Source organism: Strix aluco, chromosome W (assembly GCF_031877795.1).
Source record: "Strix aluco isolate bStrAlu1 chromosome W, bStrAlu1.hap1, whole genome shotgun sequence".
Classification (NCBI taxonomy): domain Eukaryota; kingdom Metazoa; phylum Chordata; class Aves; order Strigiformes; family Strigidae; genus Strix; species Strix aluco.
This window is the reverse complement of record NC_133970.1, coordinates 39346406-39355576: the sequence shown is the minus strand read 5'-3', so window position 1 is coordinate 39355576 and position 9171 is coordinate 39346406. Positions and strand designations below refer to the sequence as shown.

The following is a 9171-nucleotide window of genomic DNA, read 5'->3' as shown; positions in this document are numbered from 1 at the left end:
TTGTCTCGTCCCACGCGGTGAGTTATGCGGGGGGTGTATCTTTTGAATTCCCCGAGAACCTGCGTGCAGGTGGAAGAGCCGATCTCTGCTCGGCAGAGCAGCAGGGCGGGCCGAGTCACCACAATGTCTGAGAGGAACAATTGTGCTGGTGACTTTATTAACTGACCACTTTAGTAAGTGAATGAAGAAAATTTGGCAACAATCAACTGATAACCGTCCGGAGAACGAATAGAGGCACTTTGGCAATGAGACCCATCAGCGATCAACCCATCGCAATTCAACTCCTACAAAAATTATACACATGAATATACGTAAGAGAGAGAAAAAGAGCAGAAAGAGGAAAGAGAAAAGAGAGGAGGAAGAAGGGATAGGAAAAGGAGAATTGCCACCCTTGGATCCCTTGTTGTCGCAGAGTAGACAGCTTGGTCCGTAGGTGGGGGGTCGACAAAGACACATGTAGGCTATTGCCTTTATATAGTCTTTCTTACACATGCGCAATAAATTATTCCAGAAGGTTCTTATTTTCTCTAGCTTGTACCTGTGCAGTTAGGCAATTTCTGTCACTGGGCATCAACAGGAGGGAGGGGGAGAGAAACGGCCCACCACCCCACCTCTACAGAGCTTGCTCCGCTTCCCCCCCACAGGGCGTCCCACTTGAGTTGTTTGAGACATCCTCTTTATGAACAGTTTCTTGTTTATGAACAGTTTCTTGTTTATGAACAGTTTGTGACAGCCCGGTCATACAAATCCCCACTCAATATGGACAGGGTCTGTAGGGTGAATGGGACCCACAGCTTGTTGGGCAGTTGCTTCAAACACTAGCAGCTGCAACACCTCTTCATGGAGCTCAGTCCATTTCCACTGGGCTCCTTTATGCAACAGGTCATGTAGGGGTCTTGCAGTGATTGAAAAATCAGGAATATATTTTCTCCAGAACACAAGTAGCCCTAGTGCATGTTGTAAATCCTTTTTCAACCCTGGCATCTTAATCTGATCTAGCCAGGAAAGAGTGTCAGGTGGGATACAAGTCATTCCTCCCTTCCACCAAATCCTCAACAACTTTACTTCACTCGAGGGTGTTTGTATTTTCTCGGGCAGAATCTTCAGGCCCAGACTTTCCAAATGTGAAATTATATTATCCTGAGTTGTCCGAATCTTTTCCACCTCATCCCCCCCAACAAGAATATCATCAATATATTGGTAAATATTGACCCCTTGCTTTATCTGATTTTCCTCCAGCTCCTGCGCCAATGCATGGTGGGCTAATGTAGGGGAGTGCTTATATTCCTGTGGGAGTTGGGTAAAAGTAAATTGCTGGCCTTCCCAGGCAAAAGCAAAACTCCTGGTCCTCAGGTTGCAGGGGGACCATAAAAAACATATCCTTAACATCCACCATCTCCATGATTGGGTGGGCTCGTTCCTGGATTGTAGCTATGAGCTCCGCGATATTCAGTACCGTGGCTGTCAATGGACCAGTATTTGCATTAAGTCTGCGATCGTCTATGGTGAGTCTCCACTTGCCGTTAGGTTTTTGTACTGGCTGCACCAGGGAATTAAAAGGGGAGTGGGTCGGAACCAAAATACACTGTTCTTTTAAGTCCTCTAACACAGGTGTTATTCCCTCTCTGACTCCCAAGGGTATCGGGTAGGGCTTAACATTCGTAAGCTTAGAAGGGGGTAGTTGTGGCACGGCTTATAACAGCCAGATATCTATTGTTGGGGAGCCATATGACCACTGCCTCCCTTTATTATCACTCCAGGTCCTCCTTTTCAAAACATCAAGTCCCAAGAGATGAAGTGGAAATTCTCCCACAACCATTGCCACCTCAACGGCAATGTCCTCTCCCGGCGAGCACAGATTGACCATTGCTAATGCCTGTGGTTGAACGCAGCCAAAGGCATGTGCTACAAACAGCCTTTGTTTAGAAAATTTAATCCCACAGTTCTAGGCATCTCTCATTTTAATATCTGAAATTTGAGCCCCAGTATCTACCAAAAATGTGACCGGGATTTGTTTTGGCCCCACAATGCCTGTAATTAATAAATCACCCTGGCCATTTTCAGTGAGCTGTCTGATATGAATACAGCCTTTGCCCCCCCGCTCACCACAGGAGACTGAAGAATCTAGTTTCCCCCCGGATTCTGAGGGGCATTTATCTCTAAAGAATCATTCCAATAAGGTGCACAGGAGGTATTGGTGTTTTTAGAGTCCATTTCCTTAGTTGTCAGTTTATCAGGCCACCCTGTCACCAGTTTTTCTAGCTTGTCTGTTGGCAACCCATCCATTAAATCCGATGGGATCCCCTTTTGCAATCCCTTTGCCCACAGAATATTACGCCTGTTCGGGATGTCTCTCCCTTCGGGCAGTTTAGCAAGGGGTATTCTTCTACCATGCCCAGGGCACAGAACCATGTTTACTTCAGCTTGCCTCAGACCACTAGAGTCTGTTCTTGTGGCTGACATGTTAATGGTGCTATATTTGCACCCATAATTAATCAATTCTTGGGCTACCTCCCCCTAAGTCCACGTCTTCCTATCCAAGGGCTGGCAGTGCCGATCGGGCATTAATCCCTCTAAAGCAGCCGCAACTCTTTTGCCCTGAGACATCGCCTGTAATTTCCCATGTAATTGTATACCAATCAGCTTTAAGAAATTGGGGAGTCCCCTTATAAGAGGAGTCATTCGTTCAGGGTCTACCAGCATCATCATCGGGGACTCCTGTCTAGGCTCCAACTTTCGATCATACATCATCTGCAAACAAGATGCCTTCTGCACACTCACCACCAATTGATCAACAGTCCCCATAATTGGGAGGGGATCCCCCCTCTCCAAGGGGTTCAAACCACCCGCCCAATAGGCTGCCCACTGGGTTAAAGACCAAGGGGCACGATAATTCCCAGTAGTTAAGAATACTCCCGGTCCCCAATACCACTCTGCCTCCTTTTCACTCAGCAAAATCTGATCCCCCCCAGATAACGACAATCTCCACACATACTCCATCTCCGATTCCTTAGGGATTCGGCCAAAGTCCTTTTTTAATTTCGCCAACTCAGTGGCGCTTTGGGGGACCTCCTTGGTTGTAACTTGGGGAAACTGATCTTGCTCATCATCATAAACATAGTCAGTTTTAACCAAGGGTCGCAGCGAGGCTAGTTCTAATTTTTCTTGATCTCTTGCTGCCTGCAAGTCACCAAAAGGGAAACCAATTTCCGATTTCGGAGATGTCTCCTCGGGGGCCATATCCTCAAAGAGTTGATACTTAAGAGTGCTCTGCAGGTATTTCACCTGATTTCTTTCTCCCTCAAGTTGTTCTTTTAATTCCACCACTTGTCCCTGAAGGAACCGGATGAGGCTTTGTAGGGAGTCAATTACTTGAGATTCAGCAACATGAAGACAGTCCCTAGTGTCTACCGCAGCAGCCAAACTGGCACCAAGAACGGCACAGACAATCGACTTTCCCTTTCGCGATCTTATTCTCGCATCCTTTAGCAAAGCACTCATTCGATCAACCATGCTCTGCAAATTATACCAATTTCCCTGTGCCCAGTCCATTCCGGGCACAGAGGGTCTTGCATTATGCTTTTCTAAAAAATTAAACAGCACTTCTCTTCCTGAAGGAACAGTGTTACAGTCACTCATCTTGTATAAAGCAGGGAAGCGGTTGTCTCAGGAAGGCAGCACGTAAGTTCCAAACACAACACAATCTCGCCCCCTTACATTCCTGAGAGGTCTCACGTATTCTAGGGAACAGTATGGCACTCTTGTCTCAAGGGATCCTGTCCATGACGTCAATTTAATGTTCCAATCCAATGTCAGGGGAGGTTTTGATATGATCCCAAGAGCGAGATTAAGACACAAACAAGGTCAAATGCCATACACCCAAAACAGTTTTTGTTATTAAAAGAGTGGTAGCAATAGGACATAATGGAGGGAAAAGACAGAAATCAAGCAAACATCCGAAATAGAGTCGCAAGAATAGTCACCACCATGGATCCAGCAGCATCCCGTTGGTCCTCAGTCTTCAGTTCTTTGGTGGTAGGAGTACACACAGCAAAGTTCTCTGTCACCTTTTAAGCTCATCTTATCAGCTGATTTGCATACTAGGCAAAGAGAGGCAGGTATTCCATGAACTCATTTCCATGAGAGATGAGGAAAAAGGTGGAGCATGGGTTCTGCACATACACTGAGGGGGAATGGGGTGCACAACCCATTGTCCAATTGAGTCAGTGGTCATGCTCGCCCTGCCCACCTTTGGTTTTGCCTCAGCTCCCACAGATCTGCTGACTTCATGCTTCTTGAGCAATCATCTGGCTTCTGGGGTAAAAATGATCACCTCTTATCAGTTCTTATCACCTCCTCACGGGTGAAGTCACAAAGTCATTAGCAAGGCATGCATGGCATCTGGCGTACATAGTAGAGCCACAAAGTATCAGGCTTACACAATGGAGCCAGTGATCAGCAGTCCTTGTGCTAGATGAGAAATACCTGGTTTCCCTCAGTCCACGTTTCCCCCTCTTTGAGGCTTATCTAAGGAGTTTGTCAATACAACTGCAAGGGAGTGGGAGGGTGCATCCTTGGATACACTCCTGCTTCCTTGGGTGCATTCCTTAGACTAATTACAAAGGCCACAGCTGGTCCTTGATGAATGTTCGAGGCATTACTGACACCACCCCATGACTCAAAGCACACACACAAGCAAGCTTTGAGACAATCATTTGACATTTCAGTCTCTCACAGTATTCCATATCATGTGACGTTATGCTAAGTATATACAGGAGGCACGTTCTCTCTTGCTTTAGGTCTGTGACGGCAGGATCTTCATTCTTTTGGGATTGCTGCCAGGGACAGGCTGCGTATCGTTTGGCAGGTGGTGAGCAATCACATTTTCCATTACCCATTTGTACTTTCTGTTATTGTTTTGTTGCATTACAATCACTAAACTGTTTTTTTATTTCAACCTAGGAGTTTTTTTACATTTTTGTCCCTCCCCTATTTTTCCAGGCAGGGGAAAGGATGAGCGACCAGCTGTGTGGTGATTGGCTGCTGACCAAGTTCAAACAACAACAGTACTTTTTGGTGCCCAAAGTGGGGCTTGAGGGTTGCGATAATGACAGATTGGATAATAAATGTCAATTCCTTGGCTCCTTAAGATTTTATCACCTCATTTGCTGTATGTAGTTCCCATACTGCTGCTCAACACCCATGAGACTTGAAGTGATTGAATGAGCTGGGACTGTTTAGTTTGAGGAGGAGAAAGCTAAGGGGAGACCTCATCACTCTCTACAACTACCTGAAAGGACATTGTAGAGAGGTTGGTGCTGGTCTCTTCTCACAGGTAATTAGTGACAGAACAAGAGGGAATGGCTTTAAGCTGCAAGAGGGAAGGTTTAGACTGGACATTAGGAAAAAAATTTTCACAGAAAGACTGGTCAGACAGCAGAATAGGCTGCCCAGGGAGGTGGTGGAGTCACCATCCCTGGATGTGTTTACGGGCCGTTTAGATGAGATGTTGGGGGATATGGTGTAGGGGAGAACTTGGTAGAGTAGGGGTGATGGTTGGACTCGATGATCCCAAGGGTCTTTTCTAACCTGAATGATTCTGTGATTCTGTGATTCTGTGATTATGATTTTGGTTTTGCTGTATTATGTAATGCTGATTTATGACACGATGAAGTCACTGGTCCTGGGTCTATTTACTATTGTGTTTGATAATTTTGGGAATTCTGAATATCCTTGGAATGTTGACATTAACATGATCCTCTTACTGCTCGGAGCCGGTGTGTTCCTGCATGTGGTTCATAGATTGTTCAGGGTTAAGCAATTATTTAAGAGTATCACCTGGAGATCTACCCCAATTTTGGAGAGTTATGAGTGGCTGGGGGTGTGGGATGGTGTGGGCAAGTACCTAGAACAGTGGGCAACTCTCATGTATTGGAACTTCACTCCCGAACAGGTGCAGGATCCTGAAGAATTAGTAAAATATTGTACCGGGTCTGGCTGAGCCAGAATTGGTTTTCCCCTGTAGCAGCCCTCATGGTGCTGTGTTTTATGTTGGGAGCTGGCAGGGTGTTGATAGCACACTGGTGTTGTGGCTACTGCTGAGTAGTGCTTACACAGCACCAAGGCTCTTTCTGACATTTCCCCCCCCACAGTGGGACGGGGTGGGCAAGATCTTGGGAGGGGACACAACCAGGACAGCTGACCCGAACTGACCAAAGGGATATTCCAGACCATATGACGTCTGCTCAGTATAAAGCTGGGAGAAAGGAGGAAGGGGGTGGGGTCACCCTTGGTCCTCTGAGGCAACCACTATGCGTATCGGAGCCCTGCTTCCTGAGAAGGCCCGACATCGCCTGTTCATGGGAAGTAAAGAATAAATCTGTTTTCTTTTTTTTTGCTTCCGTGCGCGGACCTTTGCTTCACTTTGCTTATATTAAAACTGCTTTTGTTTTACCCACAAGGGTTGGGGTTTTTTTCTATCTTCTTTTCTTTCCCCTCTTTGCCCTGTTGAGAAAAAAAGGGGAAAGGGGGGGAAGTGATAGAGCGACTTGGTGGGTACCTGGCATTTAGCCAAGGTCAAACCACCACAGTCTTTTCTGGTGCCCAACGTGGGGTGGGACAACGGCAGTTTTATATTAATTGTGCTATAGCTATAGCAGTTAGTAAGCGACAAGCTCTTGTGCTGGTCACGGGTTTGTTTATTGCTCTGCTTATCTTTATTTTGCTAAGCTCGGGAACATGCTGGAAGAACTTGGGAACATCATGAGTGGTTTTATTCTGCAGGCTCCCGAAGTACTTATTAGTCCTTATGTCAGCTCTTTGATATTCTTCATTAATGCTATTCGCCTATTGTGGGCTGTGTGGAGCTCGGTATGTTTTTGGTTTAAGAGAAAGCAAATTTTGGGTGAGAGAATACCAAAATGTTCCCTGAGGCGGCGTGTCCCTGAGTGGCAGGGGGAGTGGAAGGATTTGGGCAGATTCCTAGGACGGTTATCACCTCCTGTAGCCTGGGATCTTACCCCTGAACAGGCAAGCAACCCCGCAAAATTGACACAACACCTGATAGAAGGGTGCCTTGCCTATCCCAATGAAAATCAGCAACTCCTAGCGCTGTACTGGGGCCTGGCCTGTGCTTATCGAGCTGCAGTTCAGTGCTCTCAAAGGACTGTGGTGGAAATGGGAACTCAAACAAAAACAACAACAGCAGAGATTGCCCCAGTAGTAAAGAAGAAACAGTGGACAAGGAGAACAACAGGCCCATACCCTCGATTAATAAGGGAGGAGAAAGAAGAGGAAGAAGCGGGTCCTTCAGCAAAGGGGTCAGAAGAGGGAATAACAGAACTCAAACAGGAGGCAGAAACTACCCGGTCCCTGATGTCATCAGAAATGCGAGATCTGCGGAAAGACTATAGCCGCCAGCCAGCTGAGCGGATTGCTGCCTGGCTGCTTCCATGCTGGGATAATGGGGCTGATGCTCAGCAGCTGGAAGGTAAAGAAGCCCAACGGCTGGGTTCCCTTGCTAGAGATCAAGGAATTGAAAGGGGAATTGGAAAAGAAACAGGAATTTGCAGTCTGTGGAGACGGCTCCTTTCAAGTGTTAAAGCAAGATATCCTTTCAAGGAAGATCTTATGGACAACTCCCAGGGAAGTGGGCTACTGCAGATGAAGGTGTCCAGTACCTGAGAGAATTAGCAGTGCTGGAAGTCATCTATGGTGATCCAGATAATGATGAAGCCCCTAAAAATCCAGAGGATGTCCTGTGCACACGGGCCATGTGGAGGAAGGTGATTAAAGGTGCACCATCCTCTTATTCTGCCGGCTTGGCTGCGATGTACTACCCAGAAATGGATGTGGGAGAAGGACTAGGACGTACAAGAACTGTGGAGGCAGTCTCTTCCTGGCTTCAGAACTTTGAAGAGAGTCTTGGTACCTCCTCATCTCTACGGGAGAGTGCCTTAGATGTCAGGAGCACCCCAAGAAATCAGTTCTCTTCCGCCCCAGTCAGAGGGAAAGGGAAACCTAGGCGCATGACACGTGGCGAACTTTGGTTCTTCCTGCGTGACCAGGGGGAGGACACGAGGAAGTGGGATGGTCAACCCACCTTCAAATTGGAAGCTCGTGTACATGAATTGCGAGGAAAGACCCCTGCCAAGAAGAAGACATCCAAGAAGGTTGTTAATGTAGCTGGTGTGAAACCGCAAGAAAGTAATCAACGATCTCCCAGATACAGGAAGACTGAGATCACCGCCCTTGGCCCTGATGAAGGAGTTTCCGGCCTGGCACGGCAAGGGTCAGACAGTGAATACTGTGACCAAGAATGGGAATAGAGGGCCCCTGCCTCCAGCCAGGAGGAAAGGGATGATCGGGTGTATTGGACAGTGTGGATTCGATGGCCTGGCACATCAAATCCACAGAAGTACCAGGCTTTAATCGACACCGGGGCACAGTGTACATTAATGCCATCAAGGTATAGAGGGGCAGAACCTATCTGGATCTCAGGAGTGACAGGGGGATGTCAAGAACTGTCAGTACCGGAGGCCGAGGTTAGCTTGACTGGGGACAAGTGGGAAAAACATCCCATTGTAACTGGCCCAGAAGCCCCTTGTATCTTGGGCATTGACTACCTCAAGAGGGGGTATTTCAAAGACCCAAAAGGATACCGATGGGCTTTTGGTGTGGCCAGTGTGAACACAGAGAAGGTCAAACAGTTGTCTAATCTGCCTGGCCTCTCCGAAGATCCTTTTGTTGTAGGACTGTTGAGAGTTGAAGAGCAACAGGTGCCAATTGCTATGAGGACCGTGCACCGACGGCAGTATCGCACGAACCGAGACTCTCTGGCTCCCATCCAAGAACTGATCCGTCAACTGGAGACCCAAGGTGTCATCAGTAAGACACATTCACCTTTTAATAGCCCAATATAGCTGGTGCGAAAGTCTGACGTAGGGTGGAGGTTAACAGTAGACTATCGTGGCCTGAACGAAGTGACGCCACCACTGAGTGCTGCTGTACCAGATATGTTAGAGCTCCAATATGAACTGGAGTCAAAGGCAGCCAAGTGGTACGCCACAATCGACATTGCCAATGCATTATTTTCAATTCCTTTGGCAGAAGAGTGCAGGCCACAGTTTGCCTTCACGTGGAGGGGTGTCCACTATACCTGGAATCGACTAC

General features: G+C 47.3%; 1 pseudogene; it reads right to left on the bottom strand.

Annotated features, from left to right (window-relative positions):
• Window positions 1-738: 738 nt before the first annotated feature.
• On the bottom strand, window positions 739-3639 carry LOC141917613 (uncharacterized; annotated as a pseudogene).
• Window positions 3640-9171: the final 5532 nt, after the last annotated feature.